The sequence below is a fragment of the Dysidea avara genome, chromosome 2 (genome assembly GCF_963678975.1).
Source record: "Dysidea avara chromosome 2, odDysAvar1.4, whole genome shotgun sequence".
In the NCBI taxonomy this organism is placed as follows: domain Eukaryota; kingdom Metazoa; phylum Porifera; class Demospongiae; order Dictyoceratida; family Dysideidae; genus Dysidea; species Dysidea avara.
Genome location: NC_089273.1, coordinates 8949124 through 8965888, shown reverse-complemented (window position 1 = coordinate 8965888; position 16765 = coordinate 8949124). Strand labels below are relative to the sequence as shown.

The 16765-nt window shown below is 38.4% G+C and overlaps 1 protein-coding gene and 1 long non-coding RNA gene across 2 annotated transcripts in view; both read right to left on the bottom strand.

The window, feature by feature from the left end:
- Positions 1-16765, bottom strand: part of LOC136246560 (interferon-induced very large GTPase 1-like) — a 102625-nt gene that overhangs the window by 30453 nt on the left and 55407 nt on the right. The window lies entirely within an intron of this gene.
- On the bottom strand, positions 1364-15219 carry LOC136246561 (uncharacterized). Its single transcript, XR_010696633.1, has 3 exons — positions 15109-15219; positions 4199-4265; positions 1364-1645 (listed from the first exon to the last, which is right to left on the bottom strand). It is a non-coding gene; the product is annotated as an uncharacterized lncRNA (long non-coding RNA).

Below are 16765 nucleotides of genomic sequence, written 5' to 3'. Positions count from 1 at the left end.
TTATTCATAAAATCGATCGCGTAATTTTGACACAGGTCGGGTTTTGTGTCATATCTCCGTGGTCTTTATCCCGATTCCTTTCAAACCACAAAAAGGCACTCCTACGATGGTTGCTCCATCTACATATCAAGTTTCAACTGATTCCTCAAAGGAGTTTACCCTGTAGGCGTGACAGACCTTCGACCTTATTTTACGCAAATAATCGGTCATAACTCCGTGAATGTTCATCGGATTCCTACCAAAGTTGGTACAGAGATCCGCCTTAATGAGCCCTTTAAGTGTGCCAAAGTTCAGCCCGACCCGAGCACGAATTCGTGTTTTATGTCGGATTTTGCGATGTGTGCGAAATGAAGAAGAAAAAAACGAAGAAATTAAAACGAAATTTTGTTCGCTCGTATCTCGGAAATGGCTGGAGCGATTTTCTTCAACTTTGGTGTGTAGACTCCCCTTGCTGGCCGACACCTCTCTAGCAAATTTGGTTCCAATCGGATAAGGGATCACAGAGCTACATAGGTGTGAATATTGCGTTTTCTTTCTTCCTGTTAATATACTCACGGTGTGGCGCGCCGACTTCTTGGGTCGCACGACACACTACCGTGTGTCTTGATTGTATGAGACAATGACATCATTATACTACAAAGAGAAATTATAAATAGTTTCTGACCAAAATTACAATCACTGAAGCTGCCATAAAATGGATCAAAACGGTCTTGCAGAAATTTACTTAAAACGCAAAAATTACCATACCCTTTACGGGAACATTTTAAGTAAGCAGCGCCATCCTACTTACGGAGTAACTTTAAGTTATGTGTTCCGTCTTCATTACGGGGAAACTTTAAGTAATCATCTCCGTCATCTTTACGGGAGAATTTTAAGTCACTGTATCACGTGATCTTGTTTCATTTATGAGTTATCTGTAGTTGTGACGTGTCTGCCTCTCACCGCCACGTAATCCGTCCCATGAATTCACTTCTGCAGTACTGTATTATCTGGGCAGCTACATAAGCCCTTGCTTTTCAGATCGATTGCATGTGATACCACTATTGGTGCCCGCGCACGCCCTCTGTAATCACTTGCTGTCTTAGCTAGTATCACGTGATTTTTAGCCCTTTACCACTTTATTTTTGTCACGTGACTTTGGCGGTTCAACCAAGATTCTAGCGGGCTTTACCACATGATTTTTGGTCACGTGACTTTTGGCGGTTCAACCACATGGACTGTGAAGTGTGCTGTAATGAGGCTGCAGATTTTCTGTGCTATGACTGCAGCCCTGAAGGAAGGCCTCTTTGTGGCAGTTGCTCAGAATTATTACACTGTAACCCCAAAAGAACTGGACATTCACTGGTGAGTCTTATATCCCATGAATCTTCATACAAAATTAAATACACTGTGTTGTGTGCATAGGTGCCTGTTGAAGAGAGTCCCAGCACCAACACCATTAGTTCTCAGAGCTCCCATCATAGTAATGATTCTTTGGATGGTGCCGAGGCCAGTAAAGTTGTAACTTTAGTTGAATCTTTTTCGCTTCTCTCCTTTTATCCGTATCAGAAGTCCATCATTGATGCCGTACTGGATATGAAGGACACTATCATTATCCAATCTACCGGAAATGGGAAGTCTTTGCTTTCAATTCCCACCTGTTTACCTAAACAAAAAAGCAATTGTTATTATGCCCACAATCAGCCTCATGCGTGATCAAACTATACAAGTAAATGAACATGGGATCAAAGTGGCATATATGGGCTCAGCAGCTAAATATCAACAGATGACAGCACTTGCTTTAGATCCTAATTCAGATGTCAACCTTATTTTTGTTACCCCTGAGTGGCTGTTTACCGAAAGGCTGGGTAATAAAGCCAAGGTATATGATCTTGACAGGGCTAATAACCTTGCATTGATTGCAATCGATGAGGCGCACTTGATGTATGAGTGGCACTCTTTTCGACCACTCTATGCACAGTGTCAAGAGCTACCATTAGAGTTTCCTAACACCCCAATAATGACACTGAGTGCAACTGTCACCCCAGATGTCCTGGTGAAACTAAGAAGTTTCCTTAGGACTCCTGTGATTGAGAAAGGTTCTGTGCATCGTCCCAACATATACCTGGAAGTCACTCAATGTGATTTTAAGACTGGGAAAGGGTGTCAAGGTTAGTCAGTAAACATACACCACAAATCCAGTATAATTATTATTGTTTTCAAAAAATTACATAATTTTGGAGGGCCAACTCAGCTAGAGGTTTGCACACAAAAATGCTATGATGTAGGCATGCTATTTGTTGGTGTAAATTTAAGGTGGCTATATGGACAATTATGAAATGACGTCACATGGTATAGGGAGTACTCATATATTGAGCTGCCCGCAACTATACCATAACCATAATATCAAGAGTTAATAATGTTATTTATGGGGGAGAGTGTCTAACTGCAGTACATTCAACAAAATCATTGCTACTGGTCAATTGTAAGATCTCTCTAAGAAACGACGCTTGACCTTATCAACGGATCTTTAAACAGTCTGTAGGACCAGGAGTCATACAGACCTTCAGCACTTGTTCTGTAAAGCCTTAATAAATAATAAACACCTATCATCACCAATTCACAATTGTTTATCATCAAAAAAGCATTGCAGAGGTGTGTATACAATCAAAACTGAACTTGTAGAAACTTGCAGCAAAAGATATACTGGGAGCTTTACACTCTCCCCCATACATAATATTATGAACTCTTGTTAATATCTTTCTTGGATTAGTACTAGTAATAGCATGGGTAGCAGTGAAATTTGGGGTAAATACCACGAGTGTTAGCATTGAAATTTCCATTTTCAATGCAACAAGAGTGGTATTTATCCCAAACTTCATTGCTATATCCATGCTATTCCCAGTTAATACCATACTCGCTGTGCATTAGCATTGCTATGTATGCAATTTGTCACTATGTACTAAATAGGTGTCAACACTAATTGGCACTACATTGTTAACATAAATTCTAGCCAATGAAATTGCAATTACAACTTTTTCACTGCTACCAGTGAAATACAGGATAAATTTTACTGCTACTATTGAGACTTTTGTATGGGCAGTGAAACAAAAATTATTTCACAAGCCAATGCTTTAAAACATTAAAAGGACTTTTCCTTAAATAGAGGTTGCATTGTTACAAGTGACGTCAGGTAAAGGTGCTTGCTGGAATAACCACTACAAGTAGTGTTATCAGAAGCCATGTATGATAACGAAGTTCATAATATATATATATAACGAAAGGAAAGAGTATCCAACTCTCAATATACCCCACTGTTCGTCAACTGCATCCGTAAATCCTTGTGCATTTCTGCAAAATGTTAACACTTTAATATATCACACATTATTGACAGGTGACTAAGTGTCTAGGGAATTCTCATTTGGGTAGCGATGAGCTTAAAGAAGAGCATGCGTGTAATGAATAGGTGAACTGCAAGAATGGATCGTGACAACAGGCAAAGGGATGGAAGCCCTTGAATAGCTATGTATGAGGCATCTATTATCTATGCTGTGATGAAGCAATGCGCACATCAGTTCATTTTGGCACTTTGCGATGAGCCTGCCAGCTTTACAGGTAAGTGTTCACCAAAACCTTACTGTTCAATCCCCTGCAGTGTATGCAGAATATAAAGTGCTTGTTAAACCATGGTGCTTAACATAACAAGTCACTAGTAAGTCACCATTCTTGCTACAGGGGGTACTATGCAATCACTTAATGCAGGGTGTTCTACAGCAGTATAGACAGCTGGATACTCTCTCCCTTCTTTATATTATGAACTCTTGATGGTAACAATACAAACAAACATAACAATACAAACAAACATTCCATGCTACATTTAAAACAGAAATTTCAATTAGGAGCCAATTACAAGCCATTGTGAATGACTGTTACCATCCCTTGAAACACCAATAAATGTCTAGTCTCCTGTAGCCAGGACCACCTGTTTTTTTTTTGTGTGAGGGCAGGGGAAAAGTTCTGGTATACCTGCATTAGGTTATTGATTGGTGCTGATTGGAAAAACCCTATAACTTCTTAGGCCTGTTAACAAGTGCCACATGTGTCCATCATTGTTCAAGAAAAACGATACCTTAGCTTTGTGTTTCTGAAAGGCTAAGATCATGTGCAAAACATTAGAGTTGTATCTTGTACATTATTACGATACATGTAAACATTTTACCTTTCTTTTTTTCACATCACTTTACTTGTTGTACCTCCCTCCTACCTGAGATCAAGTATGGTGTATCCTGATAAAAATGACAATAATATGTGCTTCCTTCCCAAAGACTTGACATTTAATGTGGGTGTATCTAAACAGTTCCTGAGTGGGTATCTAGTTCCTGGGCTAATGTATCATATACTACAAAAGTTTGGCAATTTTGGCGAGTCGACTTTGATTCGTCAAATTATTTGGTCCAATTTCAGTCAATCGATTTGAGAGAATGCTGCATGCCATGAGCATTCGCCAAAATATTATCCGCCAAACTTCCATTGTGAGTTAAATTGCCAAAATTTTGTATCATACTGTATCAGAGGAGGTAGACATAATTGTCAAAATAAGTTAATCACATATTTTGACTCTACAAATAAAATACAATTTCCAGTATTATACTGTATTGTCACATTTTGCCCTCTGTTTATGAGGAAGACCTTCATATAAGAAACACTTTCAATTGGTACTTAGGTGTCCCTCTGATATTGCATAGCTCTATTTCTATTATCATGGTATATTTCTACAAAATGTGAAATTTAGACATACTGTTTTTTTTTGCTCAGACCAATACTGTGCATGAATATTTGACAGCATCCCAAAGATTAACTACATACATACAGTACAATACAAGTGTGTGTTATTTGTGATCTGCTGAGCAATAATAAGTCATCTTCCTTGAATTCCTTGTCATTACTTCAGTTAAGGACTTCAGACTCTTGCAATACATAGTCTTGATTGGAGCAGCAATAAAACTCAATTTGTACAGCAACAATTATACAGGCACTGAATTAATCCACTATAACTTATGATAGATTTAATATGTTACTATACTGCTGTTTTCATATCCAAATTTCAACAATGGCAAATTTTACTCGCCTGTACAGTATCTCTAATACTACTTGCCTCCATGAACAAACACAAATTCTTTGTCAACAGGCAAATTTAGAAGTATACAAATTTTGCTGATTTGAGCATTGTTGCACTGCGTATTGAAGTGTGTGCAAAAATTTTTTTATATTTATGTGGTGCACATGCATTTTATAGAAATGTTTGCAAAAATGATGGGTTATCACTCAACAGGGCACATTTTACAAATACATATGTAAAGTTATGATTGCATATTATAGGTTATGGAGAAAACCGAAGTTTTGTACAATTTGCAACCATTGTTACAAAGAAGCTAGAGGGCGCTGGTGATGGCAGCACAATTGTGTACACTGACTTTGCTAGACATGTTGGATCTATTGTTTGTGCATTGCATGACAATGGTACTGATGCCGTAGGATACTATGGTGCTATGAGTGATAAGGACAAAGAAGAATCACACAAATCTTGGCATGATGGAAGCTGCAAGGTTATGGTAGCCACGAGGGCATTTGGCCTAGGAATTAACAAGAAGAATATACATCTAGTTGTGCGGCACGACCTACCACCAGATTTGTCTTCATGGGTGCAAGAGTTTGGCAGAGCTGGTCGAGATGGTCTCCCAGCGTCTGCATGCATAGTTTACTCAGATGACGACATCCAGCATCTGTCGTACTGGTTGAGCAGTGGAGATAGACAACGCAACTCATCGGTTGCTACAGCCTTTTCTGAGGCACTGAAGTTTTCATATTCTCATCTGGCTAGAAAGTGCCGTCACGAAGTAGTACTAGAGGGCTTTGGTGAACAAATGGTTCATTCAGCTGAGCAATGTTGTGATGTTTGTGCCCTTCCACCAGTTTTATTCGACAATAAATCACGAGAGTTTACTTTACTAGTTTCAGCTATAGACGAGCTGGGAACAAAGGGTGAAAAAAAACTGGCACAATTTCTTCGTGGTAGCAACTTAGCATGGATAAAGGAGTTAGCTAATTTTTACCCAAAGAGTTCAAAGGCATATGGGAAGAGCCCACCACAACTATCTTTGGAATGGTGGCGCTTGTTTGCTCGCCAGTGTTCAGTTGCAGGTTATCTCATTAGAAAGGTGGATTGTGGGACATTTCAAGGAAGACATGGAGGGGTCTTTTCTTATTTTGAAGTCTCACCCAAAGGAAGGGATACAATAGCTGGTGATAAAGATGTCCTCTTGCCACCACTTGTTCTATCCGCCTTAATCCCGTCGAAGCGTTGCCATGGATTACAGTCAGGTACCCAGCTTGAAGCTGTACAAAAGAAGAAACGTACAGGTCGTGGTAGCAATCCATTATCAACTGTCAGAGATCTGGTGAGCAACAAAGAAAACTGGCAACACATAATTTCAAAAGAACAATATCAATTGCCTGGGGTGTCAACACGTGCCACGTTAAACACAATCTTTTTCAGTAGTGATATCAGCCAGCTACCACAATATGTTGAAGAAAAGCCACACTTTCTTTGGGAAGACATACAGTTGAGCAAAGGGAAGTTAAACCCAGATAGGTGCATCACCTTAAATGTTGATGGTAGCGATGAATCTGTTTTCTACCGGATTGCTCCATGCAACGGTATCAAACTATGCTCTGCAACAGACTGCCAGCATGTTCAGACCCGTAATTCAAAGAAAAACCTGTGTTCTACTCATCCTGGTAGTCCAACTATCAACACTGAGAACTGTCCTGTTGTCTTCATCTACCTTTTCCCACAAAACTTTACATCTGACAACAGGAGGTTAGTACACATTATTGGATTGTAACCCTTGTACATGTATTGCAATCAGGTAGAGCTGTGATACTACCTAGATTATTGAGATAACATAATGGTTATCAAGATAAGGATGATGGGTTAAGTTATATAAATAATAGTAAACTTCCGTAAACCGCTTAAATATTTAGTGTAGACACCTTCAACTCTCCCACCACTTTAACACAATGCTAAACCATAATATTTTTCACTCTTTTTCACTCTTTTACACTCTTCAAGTTGTAATTTTCTCACTTTACAGGTTGCACTAATAGCATCATACAGTACTATAGTACTGTATAGTAGGGACAATGAAGGTGTGGTCCACGAAGAAGAATCTAAAATCATCCTCAGAAATCCTTCACGGCCACTTGACAGTATTGGTCAGGTAAAAGCAAGCCCAAATGTGTCTTCAGAACGACCTGAAATTTTAGACAAGGTGCTACAAAATTTAAAAAAGTTTATTTTAGCGAACTTCCCACTGCCTTACTTCCTGATGTGTTCAGTCAAGCGTAGCTACAGCCTTACTTCTTTGGCAGAAATGCTTCAAATATTGTGGTGAAAAACTTTCACAATATTAACTGCCTACAATGTATGCGCTATTGTCTTACTGTTTACCTTTGATCCTTCTTTATCGTGGCCATTGCTCATCGGCTTCCATCAGATTACGTGCATACCACACAGTCATTGTGTCCCAACATATTTGAATACTAGTCTTGCGTAGCCAGACTGCTTTTTTCTTTTGTGTGGGTGTCAGGAAAAAAGGATCTGGTATACCTACATTAAGAATTCTGTGTAACGTTCCACTGCAGTTAGGGTGAATGTTGATTACTGCTGATTGGTAAAGTCTTGAACTTTTTAGACCTGTTAAAAGTGTCATGTGTGCCCTTCAGCTGCAAAACAAGAGAACAGTATTCAGTGGTAAGGCTGCACTTTTTAACAGGTATAAGAAGTTTAAGGCTTTACCAATCAGCAGCAATCAACATTCACCCTGACTGCAGTGGAACTTTACACAGAATTCTTAATGCAGGTTTACCAGACCCTTTTTCCCCCGACGCCCACACAAAAGAAAAAAAGCGGTCTGGCTGCACGAGACTATTGGAATACACGTGTAGCATAATTGTGGCGCTTACGTGATTTGAAAGTTAGGGATACACCTCGGGATATACTGCTTCCTCAGTGTTCAACATTGTCGCCAGAGAAACTACACGCGTAAGGGTAACTTAGAGTGTTTGTTTCTTGTTGTTACTAGTATAGGCTGAACAAGGTGTGCCTTAAAATAATAGAATACAAGTCCATTTCTGTATCCCAGTTAGTATACACCTTGTTACTGATAAGTTGTGTGATTTCTAAGTGGTACGCATGGGCACAAAGCTTATATTTTCCTGGGTTGGACAAATAAGATATACAGCTGCTATCCTGTGCAATACATGTACATGATTAAAACACCGTAATTGTTATTATGTGATTCACATGTATGCGTATAACAAATATAAGAAAAATTAGGTATTTTCAGTATGAGTATGGACTGCAACAATAAAAAACACTGAAACAAGCCGCTGAGATGAACACACTGAGTGTATGCACTTTAATCTCTACTTTAGCCTGCTATGATGCATGGCTAAAGTAGGGAATAAATTGCATACACTCAGCTGTGTTTCATCTCAGCTGTGTTTCATCTCAGCTGCTTGTTTCCGTGCTTTTTAATGTTGCAGTCCCTACTCATACTGAAAATTCCTACACTTGTTTAACTAAGATTTGTATTTGCTTCAATTATCTAGATATGTTAGATAATCCAAGATAACTTCAAATAGAAATGTCAAGATATGCCTAAATTTTATATTGCAGACCTCTAGCCTATGGAAATTACTAATTGTTTAAGCAAGTAAACAATTTCACTATTTTGAATCTTTTTGATACATGCTAGCTATACCACTCACGTGATGTTTTATCCATAGAATTTAGCTAAACGTCAATGGATGTTTTAGGGTTATAGTACTAAGTATGCATATTGCATAACATTTCATGTAGTACTGTTCACACATGACATTAATGTCAACAGTTAAGTTACAAGTATCATAAACAATCAAATAATACATATTCACATCTAAAAATTATACTTTTCAAATATATAGAATGGTCCGTGGGATAGTTCAAACATGGAAACATAATATATATATATATATATAATTATTTTGCTTTATTAGATGGATTGCTGGTATTGTTGTTAACAACACAACTCCAACAAAAAATCTTCACAACCACAACATTCCCAGCCCAAGTGTTGTATCAACCTTTGTGAAACACAGCATCGTATCAGCTGTAAGTGCATCACCTCGATTGACAACAGATGACTTAGCAGCTGGAAGAGGACTGCAGTTTGTGCCAGGTGCAGTGGACACTGCAGCCACTAGCAAGGACAAACTGAGAGCCATCAGGAAGAAGGCATTAGAAGACGGTGGTCATAGAAAAGGTAAGCAAATGCTGTAACCACCATCACCAATTATTACTATGATGATGTAGGCCTAGATACAATAGTGGATTTCAATCAAGTGTTACAGAAAATAGATGGCAAAGATATTGAGATGGAAGGACTGGATGAGCAGTGCTCAAAGTTGAAGAATTACAGCTCACTGGGACATCCCTACATGCGTAATTACTGCATTTCTTATGATATTTCGTACCAATTCATCATGAGCCCCTTCATGTCTAAGGTGATGGCTAGTGCTGATTTTATTCAGGTGGATGTTACATACGGAGAAAATTCAGTGCTTCCATACCTATTCAATGCCACAGCATTTGATGAAATCACCATGAAGTGGATCATAATTGTACGGATGCGATGCAACAAGGAAAACACCAGCATGTATGAAACTGCATTCGAACAGATGTTTGCCACATGCAAAAAGGATATATCGTCTTATGATGTAAACACCCATTTGCAAGGAATTGTGGTAGACTGGAGTGACACAGAACGTGCTGGTTTAATCAAGACGTTAGGATCTGAGTTGGCTACCAAACTCCTTCGTGGGTGTGCTGTGCATTGGGCACGGTCTTACCAAAGAGTGGCTGCAAGAGTATCAACGACCGTGGCAAACAGTAACAGGATGCTAGCTCGTCAGGCTTTTGAGTACATTGCACAAGCAATACCTAGCTTAAAATGTGGAGATGATGTGCAAAAATGCTTCAACGCTTTAAAGGGAGAAATACCAGTAGCAACTATTGCATCATTAGTGCCAAATCTAACCACAGCTCACATATCAATTGTGGATATGGAGTGCAAGTGGTCTAATGCAAAGGCTTGGGTGAACTGGTGGACACGGCCATACCACCTAAAGATGTTATGCAAGTGCTTATCAGACATGCCTAGCTCCACATGGAAGATGTGCCCTTCAACAACAAATGCAGTCGAACGACAAAATTTAGCTTCAAAGTCACCACATGCTATTTCCATCATGCATGCTATGGTTGATGTTTACCGTATGGACAAAGCAGTCATTATGGAACACCTTGCAGCGTCAGAGGGAACCAGCTTATCTTACCGTGACAGGTAAGCACATGATCATCATACACAGTATTTCACTTATGGATAATTTAACCTCCATTAATTTAACCTCCATTTTCATTATATTTTTTTATGAAAGGTAGAGGTTATTTGTCTGGTCCTGGACACCAACTCTAGCTCCTATAATTATAAATGAAGGGGAAAATATTCGGGATTGGATCTCAGTGTTTGATCTGACAATGGAACCACTCTGCTACCAATGCTAGCTATTCACTTCATGGATTTGTCAATAGCTATATGTTAATCTGTATGGGGGTTATGAAAACCCTGACCGGACCGGACCAAAAGTCAATTCTTCAGGTAAGCAAGATTAGCCATGTTGTAAATATTTACTGCTATTTACATCCTCTATAGCACTTATGCACCACTCACCTTGCAGCAACTCTGCCAAGCACGCGGTCGCGATGGTTGAGCAACACGAAGTATCCACTGTAGAACAACCAACTAAGCTAAAACACTTTCTAATGTGCTTTATTACGTGATCACTACAAAGCTATGCATTCTCCTGCTGTACTTGCATAGAACTGGAGTGGCTGCACGAATTTGTTAGAGTCATGTGTTTCACTCTAGAAATCTATCCTGAAATAGTTTAAGTACTGCCTACCTTGCTTAACTCCATGTGTTATCTATCACCAAATGGATTTCGAGACAAGTTTTAGTTTCAATCACTTTGTACAGCACGACTCTAATAAATTCGGGCAGCAACTCGTGTGTTTATTTGTGCCAGTTCTAAGCAAATACATACAGCAGGAGAACACGTAGCTTTGTAGTGATCATGTAGTAAATCACATTAGAAAGTGTTTTAGCTTAGATAGTTGTTCTACAGTGGATATTTCGTGTTGCTCAAACATTGCGACTGCGTGCTTGGCAGAGTTACTGCAAGGTGAGTGGTGTATAAGTGCTATAGAGGATGTAAATAGCAGTAAATATTTACAACATGGCTAATCTTGCTTACCTGGAGAATTGACTTTTGGTCCAGTCCGGTCCGGTCCAGGTTTTCATAACCCCCAATCTGTATATGGTAAAAAAGAAGAAACCCAACCCTAACCATAACTTCAGTATCGCCTGTTTAGAAAAATGACGACTTTCACTGTCAGTATGAAAGTAATTTTTTCTGAGTTCAAGGCGAGCATGCATTGAAGTGAATAGCTGAGCCAACCCTAATCAAAATTTATACTAGTGTGTTTGATAATACTGAAGTCTGTTGATAAATATTAGTGGTAACATATGAAGAATTAAATAAACAAATTAAAGGAAAATTTTAAAATTTTAAATTCGATTAGGGATCATAGAAAAAAAAAAGTAAGGAAACAAGGGAGATCGCCTACACCTGCAGATACACTAGTGAACATTTAATCCCTAATACTTCAGTCTTGGTCTTGGGGTATAGACTGGATTAGGGATTAAATGTTCACTAGAGTATCTGCAGGTGTAGGCGATCTCCCTTGTTTCCTTACTTTATTTTTCTATGATCTCTAATTGAACTCATAATTTCAAATTTTTCCTTTAACTTGTTTGCTTACTTTTTTTGTAACATTATTATGACTGGTGAACCCACGCATACCGCATCAAAAGAAAGGATGGCGTCTTAATTAATTTTTTGTCAGCGCGCCCCAGCTATCAAAACTGCTTTGAAAGTGCAGTGGCCATTACGCTTCACTTTCAGCTGTGTTCGGCAGTAGAAGAAGTGCCTCTGCAACAATCCCGTCACCTCGAAAATACGACGATTCGCATGCCCCCAACTATCAATTACTGCCTCGAAAGTGCAGTGGTTCATTATCGTGATATGATAATAGCTTGTGATTATCGTGAGCACCAATATTACACATTCTTACCTCATCAGATTTAATCAAACAATTAAAGCATTCATTTGTTTATTCAATTATGTATTGTAATTGTTTTCTGAGATTGAACTTTGCTGTGTTTTAGCAGTACACATATGCATTCAAGATTTGCCTTTACCAGTGGTCATAGAAAATATGTTAAATTAGTGCTACATTGTGCATCTTATCATTAGGATTTACTATCGTGATAATTATCATATCGTGATGCAATTATCGTGATTAATTGATTTAGTTGCAAACTTATTATCGCACATCACTATTTAGGATCATACTGAAGGCACTATTGGGCTTGGTTATACCTAACCAATACTGCTAAGGTGCCAGGATGGAGCTGTGAAGCTGGTTTTTGGGTGAATTTTTTGGCTAGGAAAACCCAATTCTTCATGATCCCTAATATACAGTACTACCGTACTGTATGATAGACTGATTAAGTTGGCTGGAATAATAACCTCTATGCTTAGTAATGCACTGTCAGGGTCAGTAAAATATTTGAAAGTGCTAATATACCCTAGCAAAATAATGTAGATATGTAGCTACTGTGGGCAACACTAGTAAGGTACCGTAAACGATGATACTTTGGCACTTAATTTTGATGAATCAGCATACAAAGCAGGTTGGCAGATAAAATTTTGGCAAATTTACCGTACTGTATATGGCCAGTATTGAAAAATACAAAAACAACTAATTGGCAAATAAAGTTTGGCAAATTTCCTTCGTTTGTTGAATTCGCTTAAGCCATGCTAAACTTTCGTTGTTTATGGTTGGTAGTAACAAACCTAACAGTGTCTTCAGAACAGCCAATAAATGCTTCGGATAGATTGATACAGAATATTTTTTTTAAAACAGAATTTTGTAATGACGGACTGCCTGATGTCTTCAGTCAGAACGGCTAAGGATACAAGCTGGCTGTTAAGTGCTGACCGGTGCCTTTTGGCATACTGTAGTATATATAATGCGCACACACATCATGCCATTCACACAATTTCATTTGTCCTCCAATTTCTTACAATGCAAAGTGTTGATTCTGTAGCTCTGGCCACACAGTAGCATTTATGGCTTCCCAATGAATTGTCTGTTTCTCCATAATTACTGGATTGAATACAGAAGGGCTTTTCTACTAAGTTTTGTTTAAATGCTGTCTAATGTGCTGGACATAGCTGTAATGATAATGATACGGCCAACAACTTTTACAAATTGATAGGAGGGGCACACATTCAGACAATAATGTCTGTGTTAGCTATGCCAAGTGAGCAACACGCAGGATTCACCAGCGATAATTGTGTTGCAAATAAGTTAATAAAATAGAATCACATTTCTTGTACTTGTATGGTGTGCTTAGATAAGAATCAATGTGCTATAATTAGAGCCTTGTATATCAGATTAAGTTATTAAATTCTGTTATAACAAAAACAGGTAGAAAGAAAAATATAAATTAATAAGCTTCAGGTTCAAGGAGAAAAGGTCAGGAAACAAGGGAGATTGCCAATACCTGTGGATCCCAAATGACTGTTCTATATATAATATAGTGTAATGTGTGTAACAATATAATACTGTTAACATTAGTTAATGGATTAATGATTAATCTTGTATGCTATTGGTAGATCAGAGGATGCTAAAAGAGAGCAAGCTAAAAAGAAACGATTACAAAGGAAGAGAAGCCAACAACAACCAGGAGATACTGCAGCCATCTATGGTCCTCCAGACAAGCAGCAACACTTTTTGGATGATGATGACTTTAAAGCAGGCAAGAAAAAAAGGGCGCCAATAAACCCAAGATAGGAGGAAAAGTAAAGGCAAAATATGACCGAGAGTGGTTTACAGGAGAACTGGTTAGTTACAATAAAGATATTGATCAGTGGACAATTTACTTTAAAGACGATGATTACACTGATTATGTGATTTTTCCAGACAAAGACGTTAAAATAGAATAGGACAAGTAGGCTTTAAGCAGGACATTTTTATTATGTGATTGTGATATTAACATAAACTTATAATTTCATGCCTACATGTACCAAGACATATCGACAATATAAACCCCCCACCTAGCAAAACTTGAGGTCCATAGCTAGGAGGGGATATACACATTTGCATGTTCACTGTATGTGATCGTTTTGAGCTAGGCTTTAGTAATACAAGTGTAGTAGTTGGCATCCAAATAATGTTTCGAATCTTGCATTGGTATTGTTCTTGGGCACCCTTAAATTTTAGCAATACAAATCTCCACCTTCCCTTAATGGACCATATCCACAATTAGAGGTGTACCGACAATCAGATCGACCACCAATATGGGAATTTTAGTCCATATTGGTAATCAGTAAGAGTGCTACGAGAACTGATATTGCTAGTGATATTCACGCCGTGGGATTACATTGGTTTCTTACTTAATCAGTGGCACTAAAAAGTGCCACTGCTCCTTGTTTACTGAGGCTGTGCTGAACAAAAAATGCAACACTATGAGAAAGTATACAAACACAGGTGATTTTTACCTTCCTTAGGGTTGCTAGGTGTTACCTTGCTACAATTAATTGGTTTCTCATGGTCATTATGATTATCAAATGTACAAATTTTATTCCCATAATACCTATCTCCCTACCCAGGGTGAGGAATGAGTGGGTGGGGATTCACAAATCGAAGCGGAAAATGCCCCACTGTTCCCCCTCCCAACTTCGAGGTAATTCCGAAGAACCAACACGAAGCCATTGCCATTAGGTTAAGTAAATTATTAGTGCTAATGCCAAAGGCCATTTAAATGGTGAATCTCCGGCCATATAATGCCCTCTGTACTGTGGGTACTATAGGTGATACAAATTATATAATTACAAGCTTACCACAACTGGATGTCAGGAATTAATATGGTACCAATTCTCAGCTATTCAGGATTCCGCCCCGACGCCACGCTACAACGAATCGCCATTTTGTCCTACACGCCTGCACTCAGGTTAATAGACCACGTGAGCTTTTTGAAAAGTACGTAAAAGTTCCCCGTATAAGGTATGGAGTTGCTTACTTAAAATTTCCCCGTAATATAAGTGGCGTTGCTTACTTAAAGTTAGACTCTATTTAGGCTGTTTTGGGTGGGTAATAAATCTCATATGTGACCTGATCTTGGAAAACCTACCCTTTTGGCACAAATATCATTTTTCACTTTTTCAGCTAAAATAAACCAGTAGGTGCTTATCTGTCTTGTGTTAAAATTTCAGCTTGATATCTTGAAGCATTCCAAAGATATGACCAATTTACTGTCTTATACATTACAAAGTAACTTTTGGAGTAATGTATTCAGTTCTGAGAGTGATTAAGCATGACAAATGGTGACAAATCACTTTGTTGACAAATAATTCTATTCACACCATCTTTATTGTATAAAAAGATATTTCTTATGATTTAATCACGTTTTCTTAGTCCTTCTCTTTAATTAAATAGCATGTATCATTGCTAGAGACTTGGTTTTAAACATTTCATCATCTGAACAAATCACCTGATTTGTAAGTTAATTGTTATCCCACGCATGTAAAATTACTACATGGTCTGATAAAATGACCCATATCTCCTTATAGGAACAAGCATTGAGTGTGAAACTTTGCAGCAAGAAGGTTCAATAGTTGCTTTACCCAGCTATGCAAAAAATTAAGTTTGAAAAAAAATTGCTGAAACTTTTAGTTGAGTTTTCTCACATTTTTAGTTTGTGCCAAAAAGGTAGGTTTTCCAAGATCCGGTCACATATACTCCACCTTGTTTTCTAATATACTCCACGCCTTTAAGCACAATATGACATATGTTCAAAATCGGATTTGTCCAATCGCTATGCGTTGTTCACGTGCAGTGATTTAACGAGCGCCGATTATTTAGTCACGTGAGTACGCATAGTTGCCATGGCGCTAGTATTATCGTAAGAAAACCAGCCGCTTTTGCCGAGCCTACAGCAGAAACAGCCATGGATGAGGTAAGTGATCTGAGTGTAATGTGAAATAGAGTCTAAAGCAGTTATACGGGCGCAATGTGGAGTCTATGAAATTTATAAACCCTCAGGCCCTTAGTAGCGCCCTCGCTTCGCTCGTGCGCTACAGCCCGGGCCTTCGGGTTTATAAATTTCATAGACTCCACATTGTGCCCGTATAACTATTATTTATCCCGTAAAAGATATGGAGTACCTTACTTAAAGTTTTCCCGTATATATCAAGGAATTCATTATGTTTTTAAGTAAATGTATGTAGGACCGATCAAAACAGCGATAAATACACCAGAATATAACATCAGGTAAGGTAAGTGTGGAGTCATGTAAGGCTGGTATCACATCCAGTCTCCACTTTTGAAAAGATTATGCTAAACCTTGAACCTTATATTGTAATTCCGCTGAAGACAACAAACTGTTCACCTTCAAACTATACTTGCGTTGATGCAGAGGGATGCCTTGAAGTCCAGGGTGATTGTAATGCTGAATTCTGAACAGTGCTAGATGGTGATTTACCCTTAAAAGGGCCATAT